Source organism: Phyllostomus discolor, chromosome 6, assembly GCF_004126475.2.
Source record: "Phyllostomus discolor isolate MPI-MPIP mPhyDis1 chromosome 6, mPhyDis1.pri.v3, whole genome shotgun sequence".
Classification (NCBI taxonomy): Eukaryota; Metazoa; Chordata; class Mammalia; order Chiroptera; family Phyllostomidae; genus Phyllostomus; species Phyllostomus discolor.
In genome coordinates, this window is record NC_040908.2 from 66,334,138 (window position 1) to 66,361,011 (window position 26,874).

The window sequence follows — 26,874 nt, forward strand, 5'->3', positions numbered from 1 at the left end:
TTTTAAAACCGTAAGAATATGAATTTTAGGATTGAAACTCTTAAGTAAACTCCCTAATTTCAGGATAGACCAAACCATTCATATAAGTATTTCAGCCTCACAAACCATTTGAGTGAGTTAAATAACATCTATTATATTTTTTAAACTTTTAAGGCAGAAGATATAGCCACATTTTAATGTTTACAAAAGAGTTGACTTTTACCCAAAGAAAATAGGCTTTACCTGAAGCTTTTCACATCCAGGAAGTTACTGGTTCAATTTGAATAAAAATAACACATAGTGCTCAGCTCATCTGTATTTCTGAGTCTATAAAACAAATATTTTATACAAAATACGAAGAACATACAATTGATTTTTTTAAAAGACAATGCTAAATTTACTATTTTGGACATACTATTTCTACCTAAAAGTCTATAAAATCATTTTTAATTACTAACCATTCCTTCAGCCTCAATATATTCCACGAAAATCACAGATTAGGTTGGAGTCTGAGGTTTAAAAAGAAAAAGTATGACATTTATTGAGGTCTCTTCTTTTCCAGCATCTTAGCCAATACATAGTCAATTATAGTCCAGATTTTTTTTCTTAACAGAACCTACACATATCATTATAATTGAAAAAGAATTGTCTAATGTTAAAATAATAGTGGAACCACTGGTTTGCTTTGAGTTCAACAGCTTTCCAGAAGTTTTGTTGTTAAAAATAATTTTTTAAAAATGTGTTTGCAGGAGATGTGATCACTTGCCTCAGCCCATAGATCTACTACTGCAGCCCACAGCTGGATAGATACAGAGCCTCAAAGAAGGAAATGACCCCAGATAATTCCCTTCTCAATATTTTTAAAACAATGTTTCTGCATTAAAGGAGTGTACCCTCTACCAATCATGCCAATAACTACCATTTCCCTAGCTCCTTCTCTGGGCCGGCATGACGCTAGTCACTTCACAGATGTCATTCACTTACTCCTCAGAGCAACTCTGTAAGAAACATAGTATCTCCACTGAACAGATGAGAAAGCAAATACAGAGAGGATGCGAGGCTGCCAAGTGGCAGAGGCTGACTCCAGGTTGTTTGACTTCAAAGTTCAAGCTCATTATATTTAAAGCTGCACTGTTTTGCGTTCCTCAAAGATTTACTAAAGTTTTGAGTAGGTTTCCCAGGCAGAACTACTTCTCTGTAACAACTATAACTGTTTGTAGTAATGTTCCTATCTACACTAGAAGTTAATTCAGTCTTGTCAAAGGACAGGATTGACAAGGAGACTCCAATTCCTATATCAAGGGAATATCATAAAATGTACAGTTAACTGAGCTCACAGGCACTCCGGCTGATCTTTTTCCACATCATATAAAAATTCTAATATGGATACTTAACCCAAAGTTTTTCCTCATTAATTTTAGTGGTATGAGATACATATTCCACCCTACTATACTTGTTGAAACATAGTCACCTCAAGTAAAAAAAAAAAGTCATATTACAAAAAGAGCCAAATGAATCGGTAAATTTACTTATACTTGCGTGAAACATTCTTGAAAGGAAATTCGATGTCTGCTCATCTCTTTTCCTCCAAGTCTTATTCACATCTGTTGTTCCCTTAGTGCAAGGACTGAGTCACATGTCACCTCTCTTCTCCAATGAGGGAGCTGTGTTTGACTCATTCCTGCAACCAAACCAGGTGGACAGCTACCCTCCTAGTGAGGAAGGATTCCAGCGGCCATCTCTCTTTAGGATAGTCCAAACTCACCCTGACCAGCTAAGATTGAGTCGGGGCAACTCCAGGGATCCGCATAAACATTGACGAGAACCTTTCCATCTTATTTCTTCCTGCAACCAACCAACCAACCAACCACAATTTAATAATCATCCTTGTACTCAGTCACTGCTGAATAAACACCATGTTGTATATGAGTTCCCGGGGTAATTTCCCTCCCAGGACCCCAATCCCTGGGCCTGGAATAAGCTCTGTCCCGGCCGAGTCCCTCCCCTCCTCTTTTAAGGACCGCCCCCCACCCACCCAACTTGAGGCAAGAGCCCTGGAAACGCAGCGCCCCCTCGCTGCCTGGCTGAATAAACCTGGGTGCCGCTGCCGACCCGCTGCAGCGATGTCCCCGGCTTCCACCCTCAGCGCCGCAGCCATCTGCTGACCTCGCCCGCGGAACGAGTAAAAGCGTGCCCGGATGGAATGACAGGGGGCAAGCTGCGCACAAAATTCGGGAAGGAGCCCGCACTGGGGCTCTTCGTCTTGAGAGGCGACCTGACGGAGCCTCTCAACTCTCCCGCTTTCTCACTGGACTGCCAGGCTCTCCAAGTCCCAGCCTTCTGGACACCCTTCTGGCGACCCTCCCAGCCACCCCAACAGCGCAAATACCAGGGAAATCCCAACCTTGCCGGCCGCTTTAAACACGGGACAAGCCCAAGTTCACCCTCCCCAAGCCCCAGCTGCGTCAGGACTACCGAATGGAAGGAACCCTTCAGCTGCCCACCGCAGCCGCCAATACAAGGGAGGCTGCAAGTTCCGGCCGGGACTGGACAGGCATGCCCACACCCTGCCCTGGCCCTGGCCCCGTGCTGCCGTGCTGCTGGGTCTCGAGGAGGGACCCCTACCTGCCTTTCCCGTTGGAAGTCACAAGTGTTTATCAGGGAACTGATTAAATCAGAGTATGCCTCCTAAAGGGAATACTATGCAGTTGTAAAAAAGGTGTTCTCTATAAACTGATACGGAATGATGTGCAGGAAATATTTTCAAGGCAGAAATGCAAGGTGCAGCCTATGTATATAATGATATTTGGGGTGTAAGTGGGAAAATAAGACAATATGTACATATATGCAAATATGTATTGTATTTGCATAAAGAAAAACTGGAAAACTAGTAAAAATGGTTTCTCATAGGGGTAGTGAAACTGGATAGCTGGAAGCAGGAATGGCAATGAGACTTCTAGATACCTTTTTACATAATTTCGACTTTCAACCAGGTAAATGATTAACTGTTCAAAAGTTTAACTTAATTAAAAATCAGTAAAAGTATCTGAAGGCTTTCCAATTTTAAAGCCTCTCTGTCCTCATGGAGCTTAACATTCTAGTCAGGAGACATGTAATATAATAAACAAGTAAAATATATACTGCCGTGTGGCACTGAGCTTCATAAAGAAAACAGCAATAGGAATAACAGGAGTGGTCACTGTTCCAGTGAGGGTCAGATTAGACCTCTTCCTGGTTTGGGAAGAAGTGAGAAGCAGAGCCTGGCACAGGTCTGGAGGGAGCACCTTCCCAAGCAGAAGGAACAGCAAAGACCCAGAGGAGAGAGGGGCATACAGTGCTCTAGGAATAGAAATAGCCAGTAGGGCTGGGTGATTTTCCCTCTGAAATAGCGTCAGTGCCAGCCTTAAACTGCAGCATACTCACCAAATTAGTGTGGTTCAGGTAGCAGATCTAATGAGGCATATCCCATGCTGGTGACCTTATATTCACCTGGCAAATTCAAGACTTTTTACTTTGGTTAATTACATGACAATCAGCAAAGAGCTTCTCTGGGCTTCCATCAAAGGACCTGCATTATTGTAAAAGAAAGGACGAGAGCCCAGCAATAGCACAGTGTTAGAGCTCTCCCAAAATCCAATTTTCTGTAGGGAAAAGCAATGAACTGGATTAACATAAACCAAGATTACAACCTTTTTTGCTCAGAGGAAATGAGTTGTGTGGCTATAAATTGTAGCAAATGGAGGTACTGATATATAAGTATAAAAGTACATTGAGTTTTGTTGCTATTTTGATATTTTTTGCTTTGCTTTTATCCTGGGAAGTTAAGCTGTTAGTATTTTAACAGTACTGCAATTAAAATATAAGGATGAAAGTTGTACTATCTCTAGTGGTACCTTATCAGGAATAACACTACTTTAAAAGGCTAGGCTATATTTTTTACCAAAAAATTCATTTTATTAATGATTTTAGTTATACCAGTTTAAATATATTAGCAACTAAACCACCAAGCACACCTTTCCCCACAAATCATTTAAAAATTGAAATTATCATGACTCATTTTACAGAACAGATTTTCTTTCTAAATATTTTTTGAAAATTTTTTTTAAAGATTTCATTTATTTATTTGCTTTAGAGAGAGTGGAAGGGAGGGAGGAAGAGAAGGAGGGAAACATCGATGTGGGAGAGAAACACTGATGGGTCTCCTCTCCCAGGCTGCAGACTGCGGCCAGCCTGGTCCCAGTGTGCGCCCTGTCCGGGCGGGGGGTCAAACTGGAGACGGTTTGCTGTGTGGGACGATGCCAGCCAACTGAGCCACACTGGTCAATTTGAAATAATTTTTGATTTCATAGGAAAAGGGAAGAAAGAAAAAACAAAAAGTATGTCTTAAATTGTTTCTATATCCAGTAGTCTCATGTTAGCTTTCCATAGAACTCGTATCTACATATAAGAAGCAGTTCACCATCTAAGTTACCAAGAAACGTGCTATGCCAAGCACTAGCCTGCAGTTCCCACCGCACTGTAAATGGCTTGACAGAAGGTGTTGGTTGAGTACTTAGCACAGTATTTCCTACTAATCCCGCTGTTCTCATTAAATGTCTTAATATTCTAAAGGGAAAGCAACAGGTAAAAAAGCAAAAACAAAAACCAAAAAACCTTTCAATCTGTGAATCAATATAACCAACAAAAATATTAATGTGAAATCTGGTCATTTACTTTTTAACTTGTAAAGACAAGGCTTCGATAACTATGATGTTCTTTACAAACAGAACTTTGTAAATGAAGCTCTTGTTCAGGCTTCATTCATGTCAAAGCACTTACTGTATCTCCAGAAACATCATTCAAATGAGAACAAACTCTCCTAGGACTAATAAATATCTTTATAACTATGTACTTTGACTACAGTATGTTTCAATGAAATGATCAAGTTATCAATCAAGATGAAAACACATTATAAAAAGAAAACTCATATAAAGTTAAAGTTGTCCCTGATGAGTCAGCTAATCAAAATATATGGAGCAGAACATCCAATGATTTTCTACAAACTTTATCTCCAAAAAAGTCTCAGATGCTAGATTCTATCTAAATAGGAAGCATATGACACTAACACAATATAAACAGGCAAGCCTCAATTGTTAATTAAACCTTTTTATATAAAAAATTTATGCTCATAACACAAGATAAACTTCTGTAATCCAAAGCTTGACTGTACAAAATTATGACTCCCAATACTTTGGTGAACGTTCTAGACAGCACTGTGTGCACACACAGCCAAGTAGACAAGAGCCTGTAATTCCGTAAAATAATATTGTATTCCAGAGCTATGGCCTGCTTTCTTCACTCAACAATATTAACAGGCATCTACATCAATGAACATAGATTTGCATTTTTTTCATTGTTGCCTAATATTCCATAGTAGCTATGTACTGTACTTGACTTAAAAAACAACCTTATATTGAAGGACACTCAGCTGTTCCACATATAAACAATCCTGGATTAAAATCTAGGCTCGGCGAGGCACGTCACCACTATCTGTGTTGGCTGATCCAAGGAGGCCTTCAACAGCTTGTTAATGATCCACCTGCTGACTGTGGGGTGCACAGTGGGCAGGTCCAGCTCAACAAGTCAGACAGTGTCTCCATGCCGATGGAGTCATAGACACTGCTGCGGGTGAGGAGGTAGGTCTATGGTGACTCTTTCTGTATCTTCCTAACCAGCATGGCTTACACTTTGTCAGCCTCAGAAAAAAGGTCTCACACTTTGCCATTAATCTTATCATTGATGATCAGACTGTGGCAGGTCTTCCAGTCACCATCTTCAAGGCCTTGGAGGAAGTGACCACATGTTCCCTCCTTGATTCAGGGGAACTCAGCAAGGTCTGTCACTTGTCCACCTGCAGCTGGTGATGGGATCACTTGCTGATCATGCTTCGGCAGGCATGTCTCATGGGCGGCCACGTAGGGGATCTCCAGGAGCATGGCAGGCATGGGATAAACATGCTCCAGGTTGACATGCAGGTAGAAGGGCACCTGCTGCCACTGCTCCACTTTCTCCTGCTTCTGGCTGCACTCCTGCAGCCTACACAGCAGCAGGCCCTGGCCTAGAAGCTTCTTGGCCTGGCCACTTGACCGGATGATCAGCAGGGCATTGTGAGCATCCTTGGCCAGGCTGTGGCAGAAGGCACATACATCCAGCAGCGCCATGGTGCAGCTGTACAGGAACGGTAATGGAGGGGTCTGCATGCTGCACGTTGTCTAGCAGGTGGCTCGTAAGCATAAAATCACAGGCCTGGTATGAGTGGGAGGGCAGGGCATGATGACAGATATGGCAGAGGATGGCACAATTGCAGATATATGGTCTTGTGGTCCTTGGCATAGAGATACTTACAAAGTACCTCCATTGGCACAGCGGAGACCTTGACCTCATTTTCTGCCTGATCTCAGGGAGAGTGTGAGGAGCCCTCAGGGAGTGCAAGCTGCCACCGATGGGCCTTATAATCACGTGCCTCAACAGATCTCCCTCGTAGACCCTTCTCTTTCAGGTAGCACTGCACATGGCCAACAATGGTGCACACCTCTGCATCATCTGTCAGGTGCTCCGTGTACTCTTCAGAGTGAGGATCAGTATTGGAGTCAGGCCCAGGTCAGGGGAGGAAGGGGAGTGCCTGGGATGTACGGAGGCGCTCTCATGGCATGGTGAGAAGGCAGGCTGGGGCAGCCTGAGCCGTCCTGACAGGCAGGAGACCTGTGAGTTACATGAGTGGTGCACAGACACAGCTTACTGTTGACCAGAAACCATACCAACAACATAAGCAGTTACATTTATTTTGTATGTTATTTGTGTTACCCACTGTATTTATACAATACACTAAGCTACAGAAAAGAAAATGTTATTAAGGAAATCATAAAATGAAATGCATTTACCGTACTGTATGCACTTTTTGAAAAAAAATCCGCGTGTAAGTGGACTGCACAGTTCACACCGAGTTGTTCAAAGGTCGCCTGTACACGTTTTACCTTATGTGAGTGGGGTCGCAGCTTTTGTCAGAGGCAGTCACTCCCTCCCTCTGCAGCTGTTTCTGCCCTTGGTTTCCAGGCACGACCCTGCAGGCTCTCCTCCTGCACCCCAGGTCGGTCCTTCTTCAGTTCCCATGCCGGGTCCTTCTCATGCGAGTGACCTCCAGATCAGGGAGGGCCCCCAGCTCAGTCTGGGCCCGCTTCCCTTCCCTTCTGGGTATCTCCCAACCCCAGCTCTACATGGTGTTTAGAAGATGTCAGCTCTCAAACATGCTCCTCCAGCCTGAAGACGGACCACCACCTGCCTGCCAGACACCTCAGCCTGGACCTCTGAGAGGCCTGCCTACGGGTCCAAAGCACAACTCCTGACATCGTCCCTCCTGAGCCTGCTCCTCTCCCAGTCTGAGCACTGTTGACCGGGAATCCTCCTGCATTCTTCTCTTTTCCTTCAACAGCGCCCGCCACCCACATGTCCCAGGGCCTGTAGCTTCCGGGTCTGCCGGCTCACCTCTCCCCCGCAGTCCTGCCTCAGAGACCCCCTTGCCCGCCCTGCTGCCCCGGCCACCTACACTGTTCTCCAGCCTCAGACCCCGCCCGCCCCTGGCAAGGCAATGCTTTTCAAAGTAGGTACACTGAGACTTGAAAAAGTGAAAGCGATCACGCCTGCCCACAAGCCTCGCCGCCGTCCTAGGAACAAACCCAACAGCCCCGTCTGGCCTGCCCCTCACGTCTCTTCGTCCTGTTCCCCACCAAGGCCCCAGCAGCGTGGGCTCCCAGAGAGACATTTCTATTTTGCTGATTGCTATAGCTCCAGCACATTTTCGACATATATATTTTAATTAAATAAGTTAATTTTTATTTTACTTTTCAAACTCTACTGTCTTGGAGTTTTTTCCATGTTGTTGTGTATAATACCTATCTCTCCCTTTGGAATTGTCGCAGAGTCCCATCCCATGTATTTGCCCTGATACATTTAATTTTTCTCTGGTAAAAAACTGAGCTGCTCCACTTCCACAGGTGTGATTAACAGATAAATTAAGTGGAGGGATTTAGGAGAGGAGTTCTTGTCCTTACACAGGGAACTCATGGGCGGGTTTCGAGGCGTCAGAGCCCCAAGAGTGCACAGGAGACTTCCTTGGGACGTGAGTAGGGAGGTGCTCGTTCTGGGCAATACTGGTTTCTTAACTCCTAACAGTTAGAAGTCACTGGATCAGGAGGTTTCCTGAAGTGACCAAGGACATCCACTGTGCTGGCCCTGCCAATGCCTCGCAGGGAGAACGAACGGATTAACAAGAAAATCGTGGCTGGTCTGGACACGCTGGGTAGTGTGTTCCGTAGTTAGCATGGGTGAACCTGCTACTACCAACTCCCTGGTGATCGGTGGTCACCGTCAAGCCTCTTCTGGCCTTTCCATTGCCGCTGACCATGGGTCTCATGGGAACTGACCACCTGTAAGGAGGTGGAACACGTGGGATGCACCTTTATAAATGTACATTGACGTCAAATGGCACATGCTGTTTTGTTGTTCTGACCTCCCAGTTTCTCCATCTGCTGTGCTAACAATGACGGTGTACAAAGGGAGACGGAGAACTATAAAACGAGGCAACAGTGTAGCGATGAGCTCTTTAAGACACTGAGTCTCTAAAAATTCCTCTAAGAAGAGCAGATGCCTCCCAGGCCCTTGCCGAAGGACGCACTATCTGTGTGGCTGGGAGCTGCTGTCACTTCCTCCGTACCCCAGCAGTTGCTGCTGTAGCAATTGCACCTCTGGAAGCAGCAGGAAGGGAAACTGCTCTCCAGAGCTGAGGGAGAACAAGGCAATACTCCCTACGAAGCATCGAGCAGCAGGTCCCTCCAGCCCTTGAGCAGCAGTGTTGTAAGAGGCCGCTGCCTGTCCACTCCCTGACAATTTCTGAGGCTCTGAACACAACTGAATCCTGGCTCTCACTCCAAAGTCACGAGTATGTGTGAGATGTAGCTCTCCAACCCAACGTCATCTATCTCAAGGTACTTTCCCAGCAAATGAGTGGCTTTGATGCTTGGGGTAGAATAGTATAGCAGGTGGTCAATGTTCTGATCTGCATTATTTGTTAAAATTAATATTGTATTATAAATCCAAGATAGCATAATGATTCAAAGCATAGGCTTAAAGCCAAGTGACCTGGGTATGAATCCCAGGGCCGTGCTGCTCTTGGAGGAGTTTTTTAATTGTTCTGTGCCTGGGTTTCCTTGTCTGTAAAATGTCAATAAGTAGGACCCTCTGTGGAGGAAGAGCCTAACTGTCCTCTCTTCCCTGTAAGCAGAACCGTGGCCTGGCAGGTGCTAGCGACTATTTCAAGATCCCAGCCTCCCTTGCAGCATGGTCACGTGATCTCACCCCTTCCCATGGAAGGAGTGGAAATGACCTATGCTATTTCCAGGTTGGGTCATGGAAGGGCAGGTGCCTACCTCCACACTCTCGTTCTCTGCCTCTGATGGCTCAAGCAGCAGTGACCGGAAGGAAGGACTTTGGGAGGCGCATGCAGACAGTGGCAGACGAGCCGTTGGCCTGACCTTCTGGCCTCACCAGTTTGGAGCTGACTGCCACATGAGGGAGAAGTAATCTTCAGTCCGGTTAGAGCCGCTGCATGTTTGCCTCTCTTTTCTGAAAGCAGCTGTTATTGTCCTCACTGAAACCCTACTTCACGGTGGCAGTGGGACTGTTTGGTATGTTAGTAAATACGAAGGAATGAAGACGGCGCTGGCACGGAGCCAGCGGCGCACACGTGTTGGCTAGCAGCGCCAGTGATGAGAATGGCGGCGGAGCAGCATCGGGCCATCAGGAAGGAGCAGCATGTGCAACGGGCCTGCAGCACACTTCAGCGCCGCGCATCAGTGAGGTGCACGGCGTGGGGTTTCCATCGTCCAGCCCACTGCTCAGCACTGTGGCCCCGACAATCTGCAGTTGACTGGGAATCAAAAAATGGAAAACAGTGTTTTGGTGGATTGTGTCTTTGGTCACAAGAGCTTTTTATGAGGACTAAAGTAGTGTGGCCTACTCTAAAAGTTCCCAAGAAGCATGATTAGAAACTTGTGCCAGGGGACAGGGGCAGACTGATGATTACTGTGCAGATGGCTTTCAATTACCCAGAAATAAAATGTGAAGAAAATTCATGCACCCCCTGTTTTCTAAAATTGATTGTGGTATTTCTTTGTGTCTTCTTCCCTGACTTCCCACTCTTATATTTACATGTTGGGTACGTGCATTTCCAGAAAATCCTGGGGGTTCGTGACCACCATGGAGTGCACAGCCCTACAGCCATCACCTCAGGAGGCGCGCTCCCCTGGCTGCCTGGTTACTGGAGGAGAGACAAGACAAGGGAGCAAACCAAGGGAGCGGGCTGCCCAGAGGGCCAGCAGGAGGCCTATAGGACTGTGGAGTTGCCGGGAACCTTCTGTTCCAATAGGTGCACAGAGTTGCTGCAGCTGCACTGCATAGCAGCCCCTAAGGAGACTGTGTTCCTGCTGTCAGTCAACGTTACAAACGGCGGTGGAATGTTGACATAACAGGCAGGAAGGGGGCTGGATTGCTGGCTTTGGCCTTGGAACATAAAGAGGAAATGTGAGAATAAAGATGGGAGGTTGAAGAAACTTGATTTCTGGCTAATCCTGTGTGACTTTGGGCAAATCAACACCTCTCTGAGTCTGTGTCCGCAATTGTTAGAGGGAAGCTTATTCTACTAATTTCCTCAGGGCCTACAGTGTTAGTTATGAGTCCAGGAACCCATGGAAAACTCGGGAAGCCTGGGCCAGGGACGCTTGATGGCCCTCACATCTATGTCTGCGTCCTCTCACACAGCGTTCCCCAGTGTGGTGTGACCAGAGCTTCCTGGTTGTGGGGGGAAGTCTCCTCCCCTCACCCACCTCACACTTTTCCTAACCAGTTGGCCCAAAGGACAAAGCAGCCTCAACTGGTCTTGGCTTCATCCAGACCCCACCCCGCCCCCCTTCGCTGGTGGGGCAGCCCTGACTCCCACACCCAGTCGCCTTTATCTGAGGAGCCTCTGCAGGCCCAGAAGGCAGATGGTCCCTCAGGTCAGTGCCTCCCAGATGCCGGGAGAATGGGTAGAATCCTCCCTTTTGCCCCCATTCGTAGCCCCTCAAGCATTTCTCTCTTCCAGGAGCCTCTGTGGAGCTCAGGTGAGCACTCCCCAGGCCCTTTGATCAGAAGTCATGGTCCTGTATTACCTTCTAAGCCTTGAGCACCTGAGCCTGCGTCCTCCTCCTTGAGGAGGGCCTCCACCTGCCTCTACATGCAGAGGTTTCAAGGCTCAGAGATGGTGGTGGCTGTCAGGAGACAGAGTCCTCCCGTACCAGCCATGGCACTGAGGTGTTGCTGTGATAAAGGGGGATCGGCAGAGCAGCTGGTGCTGGAAAAACCATCAACATTTAGACAGAAGTGACACTAATGCTGGTGAGTGCACCACACACACCCAGCCACATTCTGCTCCAGTAGCACAAGGGAAGAAGGGCCTGTGACTCCTGGAAGGGTTTTATTGTCACCTCTGTTTCAAATTCAACCATAAGGACTCTGAGGGTTGCTGCTCATTTGTGAACTTAGGAGACAGGATGAGACACAAAGTCCAGTGCTCAACAGCTGCCATCTAATGTATGAGATCACATCACCAAGCTCCAGGTCAGCAGAGAGGGGAAAGGTGGAGCACTCCCACCCCTGCATTTACGATCTGGTTGGTGAGACAATGGTAAAGAGACCAGTGCTGAGTGCAGATGGAGACTGAGTCATGCAGGGAGGAATGAGTCCAGGCACCTGCTGTTCGCACTGGCCATTTGGTTCTCTCACCTGCTCGGAGCAGGGTTGGGGCTGAGCTCATGCTGCTACCCCAAGCTTCCCAGTGGGGTGTCTTGATTGGTGCTGTCTGCTGGCGCCTCTCAGTGTACCAGCTGGCACCACCCCAGCACCACGCTCCCAGGTGGGCTCATCAGCCCCACTTTCCTCCAGGGGAGAAGGAAGCTCTGAAAAGCTACAGTGCAGAAAGCAAACTGGTTTGTCAGATTTCTAAACCAGGGAAAGATGGGAGGCAAGAGACCAGCATAAAAGAGATGAGCTTTGAACAGGCAGAATTTAGGGGACCAGTGGGAAAGGAATATTGCAAGCAAAGGGAACAGAACAAGAAAAATTTTAAAGAATGAAATGCAACATGAGAAACATTTTGCCATTTATTTGTCAATTCAGGTAACCTGTGCTGTACATTTGCTTCTGCTAAAACTCCATGGAATTTTTAATCCCTCTGAAATTTAGTTCCCTCTCCTGCAAAATGGGGTAACTCACAGGAGGGATGTGGCATTTAAATGTAGCATCAGCCTTGAAGGTGCTGTCGGGGGTGTAAAGCACTGTGAGTGCAGGACAGCGTTGTGAAATAGTTCGGGTTTATGGGGGACTAACGAGTCACAAGCAGTCGTGGGAAAAACACCCAGCGTATCAAGAACTGCCAAGAAAGAAGGGATGAAAAATCTCCCAGGCTCCAAACAAGTTGACTGCCTTGGAACCGCCCACAGAGGAAGGAAGAGAGGCTGCAGCAGGTGAATGGCGCCCTCGCGCGGCCACTTTACTGAACGACAGCTCCGCTCAAGGGTGTACGTCGGTTAGTGCCGGGAAGCGCTACTGAGCAGGTCCAGAGGACAGAGGATGAGCGATCCCCAGGCTCCAAAAAGCCAGTGTCCGCCCTTTGGTTCCTCTTGCACCCGCCCTGAGACTTCCAGTCCCCCTTCCTTCCACTGATCTGTACCCCATGCCTCCCCACCCCAAACTCGGCTGCCCCAGCTCACTTAGCCTCCACCAAAAAGGCTTTTTTTCTTTCCATTTATCTCTGTGTTTACTAAATTTAACTTTAATTCTGGAAAACTATTCGAAAAGGGGGAAAAATTCAAAATAGAAAGTTAAAATTACTCCAAAGCCCACCACTTAGAAATCCCTTAAAAATATTTTGTGTGTGAATATTGTTTCAGAGGCTCTCAGACCTATAAGCAGAAGAATAGATTTCTGGAAATAATTATATAAAATGGCATTTTGGTAAACAGCTTTTCAAAATGTTTCCTTGGTGCTGGACACTGGGCACAGTGCTGTCAAGGCTCCCGGCTCCCAGCTCCTTCTGTCCACTGCCTTGTGCGCACAGTTATCTAGAATATCCATCCGATTGCCATCCTGCTGCAGGGGAGCTGGGGCTGAGCATGCAGCTCTTGGTTCCGACGGAGGGGCAGAGGAGCTGGGATGCAAATTCAGCTCTGCCCGTCTTGGGAGTCTGGGCACTGGAGGTCCTTTCTGAAAGCATATGAGCTTCATGTGAGATGTCACATGAAGCTTACACTGACAAGGAACAAAAACTCTGGATGGAAGAATGCGAGAGCAGCTGGGGACCTCAGTGCTCCATTAGCCCAAGCAACATGAGAGGACATTTCCCTTCCTGGCTTTCCTAGAGGAGTTTGTTTGGGATCCTCTCTTCCTCCTGCACCTGGCAGGGAGTAGGATCGAGGCGACAACATTCAGAAGATGCTGGCACCTGAGCAGGGCTGGGCTTCCAGAACGGATGCTCTCATGCGAATCACCATTACCAGGTGATCAAATCCAGGGACATCTGGGTCTCACATGTTCCTACAATGAAGGTGTCTTTTAAAAGATGGACATTCAAAAGTGATCACAGGAATAGTTTAGTTTTTGCAATAATGACGAGTCAAAAGGGAACAGTAAGTACATGCCTTTTGAGGGCTTGGAGCTGAAAACCAGCCTGTGGGTGCCAGCCACCAGCTCTAATGACACAGGGGCAGTGAGATGAGCCAGTCTGTCTGACACCACGTGCCCTGGGACACTGCACCCGCCACCACCAGCTGCAGTTGGGGGTGCAGACAGGAGACAGAAACCACACCAGCACTTTGAGCAGGGAAAACATAACATAAAGGTGTATTAACTAGTAACAGGGACTCACTGCTGAGGAGGGATAAATAAGCTCTAATGGATACCACAGGGCTAAAGGGCAGTTCCAAGGAAGGAGCAAACTGGGCTGGGCTTTGGGCCTCAGGGAGAGGGCAGAACTGGTTTTCTGTGCCACCTCTGCTGCACAGCCTGAGCCACGGCTGGTGAGCAGGAACCCCCCCCACCAGGGTCTCAGCAAAGCTTGTCAGAAGGTGAAAGCCCTGTGTGTCCCACACACCACTAGCAGCCATGCTGTAGACCCAGAGTGGGAAAACACTCAGAACCAGGCAGAGAAGCCCTTCCTTCTGCACTGGGGTCCCTCTCAGAACCTTCTAGTGACAAAGCTAACAAAAGGAAAGGGTGTTCATAGAGTCCAGCTCCAGTATCACAAAGGAGGACAGGGAAACGTGGATTTGGGGTTGAGGAGCAATAAATGAACACCTCTCTGCGGCACTGTGGGCAACAGCCCCAAACTGCAAGTAACCCAGATGCTCACCTACTAAAAAGGATAAATTAACAAAACATGAGAGACGCACAAAGGAATGGTACACTGTGGTGAAAAACGGGGAACTTGAGCCACACACAACCAAAGATGAGTGGAGGAAAACTGCAAAAGATAACATATTTATACAGCTTAACAAGTAAAATGACATGCTATATTATTTGGTTATACATACATCTATGGTGAAGCTATTGTTATATGAGCGAAATAATGAATAGAACAATCTGGAGGAGCGTGGTTGCCTCTGAAGGGAAGATGGGACTGGGAGTGGGGAGGTGCACAAGGTAGTTTCAAACGTACCAGTAATGTTCTAGTTCTTATCATGTTCTAGTTCTTGTATTGATGGCAAGATCGTGAGTACTCATTCAATCACTATGCCTCCTCACTTATATGAATGTAACATCTGTCACATGTGTACCTCTGTATTTGTCAAATATTACTTAAGGAAGTAAAAGGAATCAAATCATAGAAGGTGCTTTGGCAAGTTGCCTGGCCTAACAGGGCTCCTGTCTGAAAGGATGGATGTCTTAAATGATCCAACTCCTTATGAGCCAGCGTATTCCAAGCTGCTGGCAAAACACATGCAATTTTTTAGAAAACATAAGTGAAGTGTGCAGAACGACGGAAGCTGTGGTTCTCCATCAGTCTCTGGGGGTCGGATAACATTGGGCAATCTTCCTCAGTCTCGCGGGTCCTACCAGAGGATGCAGACCACCTGGACACTCTCTAGCAGAGTGAAGACCAGACTGAGCCACACGGTCCCAGAGTTCACAACTGGGACCAGTGGCAGGACACTGAAGGGCACTGGATCTCAGCTCAGTTAAGAGAAGCATGTGGACAACTGGAAATAACAAGTGTTGGCGAGGATGTGAGGGAACGGTAATTCTTGCGCACTGTTGGTGGGAATGGGAAATGCGGCAGCCACTGTGGAAAATAATAGCATGCACTTCCTCAAAAAATGAAAACAGAGTGAGCATATGACCTGCCAACTCCATTTCTAGGCATATACCCCAAAGAATCGAAAGCAGTGCCTCAAACAGACATCTGTACCCATGTTCATATCATTATTCACGAGAGCCAAAGGTGAGATAATGCAAATGTCCACTGGCAATGAGTAAACAAAATGTGGCCTACACGTACAATGGAATATTACTCAGCCTTTAAAAAGAAGGGGATTCTGACATAGGCCACAAACAGATGAACCTTGCAGACATTGTGCCAAGACAGGCCAATCACAGAAAGACGAACACTGTGATTGCACTTCCAGGAGGCACCTGGGCTAGTCACATTCACAGAGGCTGAAAACAGAAGGGCTGGGGAGGGGGAGTGAGTGTTTAATGGGCAGAATTTCAGTTTAGGAAGATAAAAAAAGTTCTGGAGACGGATGGTGGTGATGGTTGCATAATGATGTGAATGTGCTTAATTCCACAAAACTGCACACTTGAAAAAGATGAAAAAATGGTAAATTTTTTGTTATGTACATTTTATCACAGTTTAAAAAAGAGAGGGAACCATGTGCACCAACTAGAGCGGGCTGTCTCAGTGAATTCTGTTGCTGGGAAGGTCCACACGGAGCTTGGGTGAGCATCTCGTCAGGAACAGTCCAGCTGGGGCTCTCACGGCTCCGGCCGAAAGCTCTGCCGGCAGGAGCCCCCAGAGCATAGTGCAGTTGCAGGCAAAGGGGCTAAAACAGGCCTCCTCCTGTCCCAAGGGCTCAGCTTCCACCCAGAAAAGGCAGCTGGGCCTCCCTAGTAGCTTGAGCTGCACCCCATCACTGACACTCAGGGCTCTGGGGAGGAGCTGCCTCAGGAAGCTGGGATCCTCCACTGGCACAGGCCCCCAGGAGTGAGTTTGTCTGCTTTGGGGCTGAGGCCCTCAGAGTCGCCACTTGTTTCATCTCTCCTAGTGCCCATCCGTGGTGGGACCAGCCCTCAGGGTCAGTCCCACCGGAGGGTGTCTGGTCTTGGCCCCCAGCCAGGATTCTGGCCCAGCCTGGTGCTGACCTCCAGGCTCCAGCCTGAGCCGGCTGACCACACGGCTTCCTCCAACCCCGTCCTATCCCACTGCTTCCTCAGAGCCCAACGAGGTGAACTTCAGTGTGGTCCTAGTGATAGTGTGAGAACGTAGGAATCCAAACTGGGAACTGCCACAGGTATCCAGATGGGAACAAGAGAAACTAGAAGCAAATCCTGCCCAACCTTCCAGACAAGTTTAAGAGCTCAGTCTGCAACCAAAACAAAACCTGGACCCACTTTCAGGCCACCCTCTGCCCTGAATTACCTAGGAGGAAGTGTTTTTACAAATAATGAATAGACCTTCTCCCCTGTCCTTATTCTTCAAGACTCGTTTTTGAAGCCACCTCTCTCAGAAGTTGCTCCTGACTCCTCAGGCGTGATCAGGGGTCCGTCCTGTGTGTCTTCAAGGGCTTCTGCCTCATCTCACTCCCACTGTGGTTTCTTCCCTCCCAGTTCCTGGAATCTGGCACAGGGCCCGGTATGCCACAGACCCAGCCCGTTCCTGTTGAGAAGTGAAGGCATGCATGAAAATGAATCTAGTACAAGGCCCACATTTTGCTTGACTCATCATGACCCCTGCTGGGGACTAATTCCATTGTTGACCCAACAAAGTCAGTATCACTTCATAGAGCACTTCCTTTTGTTCAAGTAAAGACCTTCTGAGTGACAGCTATGAGCCAGGGGCCATGTGGGTGCAGGGGGCACTTGGTCGAGCTGCTCAGTGCCGACCCTTGAGGGGTGCAGGCCAGAAGTGCCCTGCTGCTCACCAGCACCGTCAGCGTGGGCGTTAACACCACAAGGTGGCAGCGGGCAGAGGCGAGGGGCACGTGGGCTCTGACGCCGCAGAACCAGCACGGAGAAGGGCAGCTCCCGAGGGAAGTGGAAACTGTCATATGAGCTCCCTCATCACCGTTCTGTTTATCATTCCCTTAAAGGAAGCGTGGGTTCCCGTTTTATTTTTGGCTTCAGCCAACATTCCTGGAAAAGTCAACGCCTAAAGCGGCTCCGGCTTCCCCACTCCTCCTCTGTGCAGAGCGGGTGCTGGGGAGGCAGGTTCGGAGAGAGGACCCAGCCCTGCCTGTAGCCTCGGTGTCCTCCAGCTCCTCCTCCCTCTACCTCTTCCACCAAGGCTTTCCCAAATGAGTCCTAACTGGATGACCACCAACCTCTTAGGAAGCAAAAAGAGAGCTGAGCCTCTTATACTAAAATTATAATAGAATAAAGCAAAATGGAAATACTAAAACACCAGGAAAAAAGCATAAGTGGCTTTAAAATATATATATTAAAAATATATATACACGTATATGTACATACACACATCTAGGCCCCAATACATCTATATATGGGCCTAGACTAAGGCCCATATATATACAGACTAAGTAAGTTCTATGTGCAACCGGAAGTTATAAGGAAAACTGAGACATTTAACATTGTAATGCTTCCATATGGCAAAAATGAAATAAAATTAAACATAAATAAGCAACTTTAAAACAAAGATAAACTGAGAAAAAATACAAGTAAACACATGACAAGATGCTGGTACCGTTAATAAGCAAAGAACAATTACAAATTTTAAAAGAATACCTGGAGGCCTGGTCAGTGGTCGGTAAGCAACCGACACTCGGTTGCTTAGGGTGTCATCCCACAATCAAAGGGTCACGGAGCCCCTGTTGTGGCTGCTACAGTCCTCAGTCCCGGCACGTGCAGGGGGCAACCAATCACAACCAGTCAAAGCAACCAGCTGCTTCTTTCTCACACTGATGTTTCTCTCTTTCTCTTCTCTCTCTAAAAAGCGTTGGTAAAAAAAATGTCCTCTGGTTGCAGGGGGAGGGAATACCTCAGTGAAAATGGATAAAGAACAGGTAAGTTTCAAAGTCATATAAATGACCAGTTACATGAAAATAAACAATGCCATTTGCCTGGTTGACAATCACAGTTTATGACACCTATGCTGACAAAGGCGAGTGGGGGTGCAGGGGATGTTTCCAGGGCGGATGTGTAGTCATGGAACAGTCCCAACAGCGAACGTACACATGTCTCATGCAGCAGCTCCGCCGCTAGGAGGACACATGCGTAAGGACCGACTGCGTGAGGGCGAATGCACAGCACATTGGGTGAAGCATGGTGTGCGTGGGTGTGCATGCACGTGCACACACAAACTTGGAATCGCTTGTCTTCCCATAATGTGAAAGAATGATTTTTAGCTATGGGCCGAGCTTTCCTCGGCTCGCTGCGACACCCTGTGTCGTTGTTAAGTGAATGACGGTTGGCTGGCCCCGCAGAACGCTGTTTATCACTGCGCATGGTGACGAGATTGTTTATCATCGTAAGATAAGTCCAGAACACACTTAACAGCAGTAAAAAAGTTAGAACTATCTCTAAATCCATGAAAAGATTGTGATTTGAAAATATATTCATCAAAATATTGATAGTGTTTTGCCTCTGTGTGACTGGATTTAGGATAGTTTACTTTGTTATTTTTTTTAAAAATTATAAGGCAATAAAGTATTTTTTAAAATCAGAAAAACACAGGCTATTTACACACACACACACACACACACACAAAGTCCTGCCTTTCAAATATGTCCAATCCAGCTACTACACTTGACTGCTAAGGCAGGAGATATAAAGATGTATAGAAACACACAGGCATATTGATTAACCGATGCATAGATCTATAGAAACGTTGCCTTGTGAGAACAACAGAAAAGCCACATTCTGAGATCCAAAGTGAACTGTATGATTCTTACTTTTCTTCAGATTGACATGGTCCTTTCAAACAGCCCTAGTAAGAAAGACACTGAGTATGATTCATAAGTATAGACACCATAAAAATTCAAACATAAAAGCAGCCATTGGCTGAAGCTTTGGGTTTTCTGTGTCTTGGGCTCTGGTAGAGCTTCCCTGCCTAGAACAGACTCTTCCCAAAGCTCGCCTTCACAGTGAATGGAATTATACTTTAATGACATTTGCCTTATTCTGACACTTTCCCCATAACTTCTGTTCTTTACCAGCACGATGGGAACATTTGTCCTCTGATTCACTGATGGGTATTCAGACCAGGAGCTGGCTTTTAAAACCACAGTTGCCTTAATCCTATCACTGATTTTTAAAGTGAAATAATAGCCTGTGACTAAAACCATGGAGCACTAACAACCTCAGTGGTGTTCTTCACCAGCCCTCAGCACCGGGTTCAGTAACGGGAGACTCAGCCCTGGTGCTGGAAGGCAGGGCGTGGAGAACAAGGATCTGACCCTGGCTTTGTGGCCTTGCAAGGCACTCCAGAGTCCTGCACCTCAGTCCCTATGAAAAGGGGCACTGATCCTCAGACTCCTCTCTGATGGGCACTCCTAGTGGGGGTGGCCAAAGTCAACCCAGGGCTGGGCTCCTCTGGGCGTGTCCCAAAGTGGCAGCTCTGCCCACTCAAGCAGTGTACAAGGGACTCCCAAGGCAGATGGGGCTATTGAGGGTCTCCTATCTCATCACATACCATGGAGAAATGGAGTCCATGTCACCTCCCCCTTGAATCTCGGGCTGCTGGTGACAGCTTCAAACAGTACAGAGTAGTGCGAGTAACTCCCTGTGGTGTCTGGGACTCAGCCACAAAAGACCACATGGCTTCTTTCTAGCTGTTTACATGCATTCTTGAAACACTCAGTCTTGGAACCCAGCTACCCAGATGGGCAAAGCCGGGGCTGTGAGCCAGGTGTGAACAGGTGCTCTGGCCAGTGGTCCCAGCTGATCCTGGCCTTTGAGCCATTCTTGGCTGGCCCAGACAGGTGAGCGGAGGACCCCCAGCCACCTCTGTCCCTCCCAGCATTTCCAGTCTTCCTCACAGAGGCCCCCAACATTACAGAGCCAAGGCAAGCCATGCCCACTGGGTCTTGATCCACAAAAGGTGTGAGCATAATAAAAGGCTGATTTTTTATGCCACTCGGTTTGTTCTGGGTTATTGGGCAGTAATAGCACCTGGAACTCCAGGTCTGATCTATGAGTGCACCTAATAAACACTTACCTAGTGCTTACTACATATGAGGCCCTGTTCTAAGTAAGATGCAAATATTAATGTGTATTATAATTATAATAGAAACCTTTATAACATCCCTCTGAGGTCCATACTAATATCATCTGTATTTTACAGTTGAGGAAACTGAAGCTTAGAAGAGTTAGGCAACATGTCTGAGGTCACATAGCCACACAGTAGCAGCAAAGGCAGCATTCGAATCGGGACTGTAGCTCTGGAATGCACACTCTTTAACTGCAGGACAGGCACTTTGTTTCTGCCCCACATTTGTAGCCAGAGCTCTCTGCATCAACTCCACCTATGGGCCCTAGCATCCTCTCAGCATCCTTTGCTCCTCTCTGCCTGTTGCTAAGATGTGACCAGGCGCTCCAGGGAAACACACTTATTTTACACACCTGGAGAAAAATCTCATTAAAAAACACTTTCTGCCTAAGGAAGAGCAAGTACATTGTACATCTGCCGGACCAGCCTCATGAGGACCCCTGGTCCTGCCCAGGTTTCTGCAGGCCCCAGGCAGGGGCGAACCAACGTCAGGGCAGACTCTTGAGCAGCTGGAAACTGTTTCTGGAGCTGCAGGCCCCTGCTTAGCAGTCATTTTATGTGGTTCCCCAGGGTTCTTGTGTGCTCACTCAGCAGGCCCGCTGTCTCCAAAAGAGGACAGTGGGGATGGAGGCCTCCAAAGGTATTGGGTTTCTTTGCTTCGGTAACCATTTATATGCACCAGGTAGCAAATCCTTGTTTTAAAGATGATAATGCTTTGTGGTCTTTTAGCAGAAACTCTTTTTCATACTTCTTCTATTTTAAAGTTTTTTTCTAGAACCATGGGGTTGAACACTGATTGTGGTGCTATTAGGTCATGCAAAGTCCTGTGTGGAAGTGTCCTCTACTTTAGCAATCAGCTGAAAACAAACAAAACTGTTTAGGTTGATCCTCTCCAAACAAATAAAATCCCTGAATAAAAATGGTTTAGCTTCTTACCCACCTACTGTTCTATCTACAGAAGAGGAGGAACTAACTCATTAACTTAGAAATAATTGCCAATGCAGGACCTCCAAACATCATCGATTCTTCCCTCTCTCTCCTTCTACCCCTCCTCTTTTCCATCTTTCTTTCGCAGCCTCCCTCACTTCCTTTCTTCTTTCCTTGGAGGGTGTGCTTTTGGGGTTCAGTGTGAGGACTGTGGGAGGCACAAATACAAGTGCAGCCTGGGAGAGTGCGGCAGGGTGGCATCTGTCTGACATAAGTCCTAGCATGTCAGAGGTCTGGAGAGGCAGATCATATGTGACTCAGAATTCATTGAAGGAAACACCCCATCCATTGTTTACTGATAAACGTATCTGCTAACACTGGAAGTTCACTCTCCCAAGACCTCTCCTGCCAAGAACATGTCGGGCAGAATAAAGCAGCAGGACTTGCTGAGGCAAGTTAGGAGAGGTTGAACAAGATACCTGGGAGGGAGTCCTCAGTCAGAGAACTTCCATTCTGCTCCATGTCCTGGTCCTGTCTGGTTCTGTTTTCCTCTCCCATACTCGTTCAACACAATGAAAAATGGCAAATGTGCCTTGAACCCAGTAACCTCCATTTTTCCCTCTGAAAGTGGTTCCAGGCCCCTGTGAGCTGTGCATTATCCTAAAAGAATTCACACCTTAAACACCTGGAAGAGAACAAGAAGGGCCCAGGTGGGACACAGCCCAGCACATGGCCCGACGCTGCTCAGAGGCCCTCTCCCTTTCCATGCTGATGACATTCCTGTGATTTAGAGGTGAGTCTGTTAAGAGGGCTGATGAACACCCTGTGGTAACCCACTCACCCATTACTCAGGAGACTGCAGACAGAGAAGAATCAATGCACAAAAACAGCGCTTAGCCCACCTGGAGAAGGATTGGTAGCCTCAGGGCGTTCGCTGTGTCACACCGTGAGAGCACAGAGCCTTGTGAGCTTTGTACTGGGACTCCTACTCACTAGGACACCAAGAAAGTAATGGATAACTTCGAAAGAGAAAGATGTGTTTCCTGATGTCCCAAGAAAAATATGAAAGAGCAGAAAATAGATTGTGCAATGAGGATTATATAATGGAAATATAAAGGAAAAGAAGGGTATATGAACTTCTCCAAATAAGGATGCTAAAAGATGTGATTTAAGGCTTTTTAACCTATGTAATCTTATTAACCAATGTCACCCCAATAAATTTAATTTTAAACATTTTTTAAAAACTAAAAGATTTTTTCCTAAATTGTATTGAGACACTTACCTTAAGAATTCCTGTGTTATGTGAGGCCTGGTTCAAAATTGCAAGTATTAGGACTTAGCAATTAATCTCAAATGAACAAATCTAGCATGATGCCAAAGCTTCAATGCCCTCAAAAAAAAAAATAGGAAGCTGCTGATGATAATGATGGTGATATTGATGACAATTACAATAAAACATGAGAACTTTTCTTTTTTTTAAATTTTATTTATTTATTTTTAGAGAGGGAAGGGAGGGAGAAAGAGAGAGAGAAACATCAATGTGCGGTCGCTGGGGGCCATGGCTTGCAACCCAGGCATGTGCCCTGACTGGGAATCAAACCTGCAAAGCTGTGGTTTGCAGCCCGCGCTCAATCCACTGAGCTATGCCAGCCAGGGCTTAAGAACCTTTCTAAGTAACTTACAAATCTTAGCTCATTTCATCCTCATGATAACCACCTGAGTCAGATCCTTGTTATAGATTAGAAAACTGAGCACAGGGAGGTTAGAGACAGTTGAATGGCACCACGAGAAGCCGCCAGCCCTGCAGCAGGTGACCATAAAGAGGGAGCTGCTTGTTTATGAAGGCTGGTTTTGGGGGGTGGATTTTGGAGTCACCTCAGATTTGAGAGTACAGTCCTCCACCTGACATATTCAAGAATATCATTTGTTCAGTTAACCCAGAGGTAATCGAGTCCCAGGGATTTGAACCAAAATGACTTTAGATTTAATTATGAATGAGAATACCGATTTATAAATTTAGAGGTTCTCAAACTTCCATTGGCTCATATCTTAGAAGTTTTCTCACTGTTGTCTCTAAGCCAGAAGAAATATCCAATGGTCTCTTTTATTAAGTAGTTAGGGCTAAACAACTTAATAAGCACATATGTCCCAAAACCGTTTAGCTATTTTAAAAACATATGTGAAAGTGAAAGAAAAATAATATGCTTACTTTATTACTTATTAATGTGATGTGAGTGCCTGTTGGGTTCTGAACACTTTGTCTAGCCGTGAAGTCCAGTCAGATCCAGCCGCTCTCTCTCACTTCCTGCTCCATGTTGACTTTTAGGCTGTACCTGCTCTCATCACAGCAACTGCTAACCCCAGCTCTGCAAAGACAGGGCATCATCAAATGGAATGTGGTGAAGCTGATGTTGACTGCAAACTACTCAGAGCCAGTAGCCCCTGTGGTGCTCAGTCAGTGTGCAGCATTGCTGTGTTTCCCTTGAAAGCTTAGCATATTCTACTCCCGTAAACGTCAGCAGGGAACTGGGGCACCTCAGCACACCGTTTGGGAAGTGCATTAACTTACACTAAGAAATAACTGCCAAGCATCCTGGACTTGTCACTTTTCCTCCCCATGTCACACTGGGAAAGCAAAACTGGGTCAGAAACCAACAGATGTCCCCTGGTCCCCTTGGGGAACCCACAGATCTACTCTGACTTGGACTTAGTTACTCAGTGCTGGTACAGCCCAGTGCAGTGTGGCTTGCTTTCATGTGTGCCTATGTGTGTTATTCGGTCTCATTTGGGTCTCTCAGATCCTAAATCCCAGGACAGAACAAAAAGCTGCAAGCTTTTAATTGTTTTGTATAATATTTGCTTTAAGGCAAAGGATTTATTTAACTTTTTACAAACTACAACTTTTTATGAAATGTATATGTATTTTGGAATGTTTCTTTAAATTCTTTAATCTCTATCTCAGAACAAGTTACTCACAAAAGAGAAGTATTGGGTCTCAGTTATAAAAAACTTGTATTTGCTTTATGCAGTGCAGGAGCCCCAAACAAGGGAGCTGCTAAAATGTTCATGGATATTCCTAAAATACCACCCGGTGGACTAGCTGATGTGGACATGCGGTTCATTTCTCACAATACAGGGGAGCGCACCCACGGTGGGTGGCTGGTGTGAGAGACTGCACCTCCTTCAGTCTGAGGTTTGCTATAAGGGGTCTCAGACAAAAGAGGCACGTGTCCCACGTGTGACTCTAAACTACATCACCTCAGTGAGCACACGCAGCAAGAGGCAGTCACAGGGCAAGAAGCTGCTCCCCGAAGGAGGTAAGGTGGGGGTTCCAATCCCTCCCCAAAACAAAGCACGTTCCTTCTGGCCAGTGGCCATCCCGTCAGTCTGCAGTCATGGAAAGGGGAAGGGCCGTATCTATTCATCCCACACTTTAATAAGTGTACAAGGAGTAGAAGCAGCATTTTTCCTATTCACAAGTTTCAACATTTTAATTGTGGATACGCAGATTCAGAGTTAATGATCTACTTTCAAGGTTAAAAGCTAGAATGTTCAAGCTAAAATAACTAATGCACTTTCATCCTCTGAGGGATGTAACTACCTCATTTCATCAATTCCAAGCACATTTCCTCTCCTTCCAAACATCTCTGAAGGCAGGGAGCCTCTCAGTCCCTGTTAGCCAGGCAGCACTGGTGATCAGGTCGTCACTGCCTGCCACCTTCCTGCTGAATCTTGGAATTGCAGCATCAAATCTAGCAGAACATGGTGTCAGAGCTGACTTCTTTGTGGAAGGACATTTTAGGAATACCTCAATCGATTTATTTTGCTTCTATTTCTCTTTTCATGTATGCACAAGAGAATAACAAAAACCTATGTTTCAATGTGTCTAAGTAAGCTCTTTCAAATGTATAAACAGAACTAACTTGCATACAATTCCAACTCACCTTGCACCACCAGTATTGCACCTAAAGGTACGCCAAGTCTGCCGTGTCTGCCCAGATCCCCCTCCCACACACAGACACTTGCTCAGTCTTTAGGCAAGCACAGCCGAGAAGTTCAGGGGCGTGCACCCTGGAAGCAATTGGGAGATAAATAACTCAGCTCCATCTGTAGGTAGACGACTGTGCTTCGTAGAGGTTTCAGAGGGACTGAGTCCTACCTCCTACAGTGCTGACCTCAGATTCTCACCCTTATATTGGCCTTTTCCCTTCCCTGCACCCCTCACTCAGCTCCTCACTCCGGCACCCCGGGATCGCCTCTTGAACTCTGCACTCAAGACCTTGGCTCTGGCTCAGCAGTGGGGCAGAACCAAACTATACACAATCAAGTACGGCATGCACCTTTCTTACATTTGTCACTATTTTCTTTTCAATGTGACTCATGGACCCTGATCTTTGCTCCAGGGATGTCATTGTTTTTAGGCCCCCTCAGCTGACAGAGAAACAAAATATATGTGTTTACTAACCTGTGCATACACACTACCTAAATATATAATAATCTGTGTCTATATTAAGCCTAACATGCATGTGTTATGATGCCTCCAACTCTAACCCATCACCACATGAGTCCTTCTAACTTCCTCCTGGGGCAGTCTTATCACCTTACACTCTAACAGTGGGACGCGTGGCTCCCACCGTCTCCTACCCACTCATTTAAGCTGTTCAGTTCTAGTGTATATGCATCGTTGCAGTATCAGAATTGTTAACCCACACTGTTGTGAGAAATAACTTTATCAACCAGAGGACAATGCTTATGCAGTTTCTTTTGCTGTTCAATCTTACAGACTCCACTTACTTCCAAAGTTACTAAGGTCAGAACCTTTCCCTCAATCCTTTCCCTTCAGTTGTTTCACACATTTATAATATAGTTAGGTTGTTTTGTCAAGTCCTGGATTCCACCCAGGGATGCCTGGACTCCCTAAATGAAATTTTTAATTTGCATATATTTGGATTCCTCTGTGCTGCAAATGTCTGTGGGTTTTGACAAATGCATATTGTCATATCTCCACCATTATGTATCATTCAGAATAGTTTTACTGCCCCAAAAATCCCAAGTGCTTTATCTGTTCAACCCTCCTACCCTCCAACCCCCTGGCCACCACCGATCTTTGCAACAACAGCTCCAGGGTTCGCTTTCTCCAGCACACTGTATCATTAGAGTGATACAGCACACAGCCTTTTTAGGCTGGCTTATTTCACTTAGCATCCACTTTTGTGTGTGTGGCTTGATAGCTTTTTTTTTTTTAATTGCTGAGTAACATTCCATTGTATCAAAGCACCACGGTTTGTTTAACGATTCATCTGTTGATAGATATTTGGTTGTTTTGGTTTTGGTTATTATGAATAAAGCTCCTACAAACATTTGTGTGCAGATTTCCGTGTGGACATTTCAAATCACTTGGTTAA

The 26,874-nt window shown here is 46.4% G+C and overlaps 1 pseudogene; it reads right to left on the minus strand.

Moving 5' to 3' along the window:
* Window positions 1-5,472: 5,472 nt before the first annotated feature.
* LOC114498429 lies at window positions 5,473-6,613 on the minus strand (annotated as a pseudogene).
* Between the last annotated feature and the right edge of the window lie 20,261 nt (window positions 6,614-26,874).